Source organism: Odontomachus brunneus, unplaced genomic scaffold, assembly GCF_010583005.1.
Source record: "Odontomachus brunneus isolate Ranch 3 - 2012 unplaced genomic scaffold, Obru_v1 Obru_scaffold_028, whole genome shotgun sequence".
In the NCBI taxonomy this organism is placed as follows: domain Eukaryota; kingdom Metazoa; phylum Arthropoda; class Insecta; order Hymenoptera; family Formicidae; genus Odontomachus; species Odontomachus brunneus.
The window spans coordinates 382078-383137 of record NW_022639478.1 but is presented as its reverse complement, the minus strand read 5'-3'; the positions used below and the strand labels follow the sequence as shown (position 1 = coordinate 383137).

General features: G+C 35.2%; 1 long non-coding RNA gene across 3 annotated transcripts in view; it reads right to left on the bottom strand.

The window, feature by feature from the left end:
• Positions 1 to 1060, bottom strand: part of LOC116842963 — a 31979-nt gene that overhangs the window by 28412 nt on the left and 2507 nt on the right. For all 3 annotated transcript variants that reach the window (XR_004377803.1, XR_004377804.1, XR_004377802.1), the window contains exon 3: positions 87 to 152. This is a non-coding gene — a long non-coding RNA (uncharacterized LOC116842963). The remainder of the gene's footprint in view (positions 1 to 86; positions 153 to 1060) is intronic.

Genomic DNA, 1060 nt, shown 5'->3' with positions numbered 1-1060 from the left:
TATATATATATATATATATATATATATATATATATATATATATATATATATCAGTATAAGTAATCATATTATTAGTATATACTCACATAACTGAATAAGTATTCGTTATTTCTTGTTAATAGTATTAATAGTAATAGATGTTAATAGTAAGGCTGAAAGTAAAATTAAAATTTCGATTCAAGTAGGTCAAAAGAGCTTAATGTAGGTTTCAGAGTATTAAAATAGGTTAAACGGAATAGTAAAATTGAAAGAGAGAGAGAGAGAGAGAGAGAGAGAGAGAGAGAGAGAAAGTAGAATCAAAATTTCGACTCAGGAAATATCTTCTATACGATCAGAGGTACTCTCTAAATTATATTCGACGTTACATAATCAATAAGCAATTTTTACAGTCACTAGTGATTCCTCCTAAGTCAATTATGTTCCCGGAGCGAGTCATAGTGATGAAAGCTATGCTGCAGTTTCAAACGCGAGATCTCGGAGTGGCACACAATCAATTTGTTACGATATAAATTGATCGGCTAGATCGAGGATCGCGATAACCATAGCTAGCCGTTTAATCCGTAAATCACTTTTTTTCCTGTCAAGAGAGATTATCGTATCGTAATCGAGCCTCCGTTTGCCGCACGTTCGACCTTTTGGTCGGCACTTGACATTGCGCCTTCGTGAAACCAGCGGGAGTCTCACTTCCCACTCGTGCGACCTCGCACGACCAAACTTCCGGCTTTCCCTTCGCGAAATGTCACTTCCTCCTCCGATTAACACAACGACGTCATTAATGTGCGCGATTCAATGAAAAAGGACAACGAAGAAAAAAGGAAGAATAAATCTTCCTGTTTGCGCGGTTAACTGAGGACACAACGACGGATTATAATTATTGACTAAACATACGACACTTTCTCCGGACTGACGTGTGCATTTTTGTCATACTCGTCTTATCGTGCGCGTTTGTACAAATGAAAGACCGTCGCTTGATAATTTTATCGTAAAGAATTCTCGGTGAGTCGATATATATATATATATATATATATATATATATATATATATATATATATATATATAT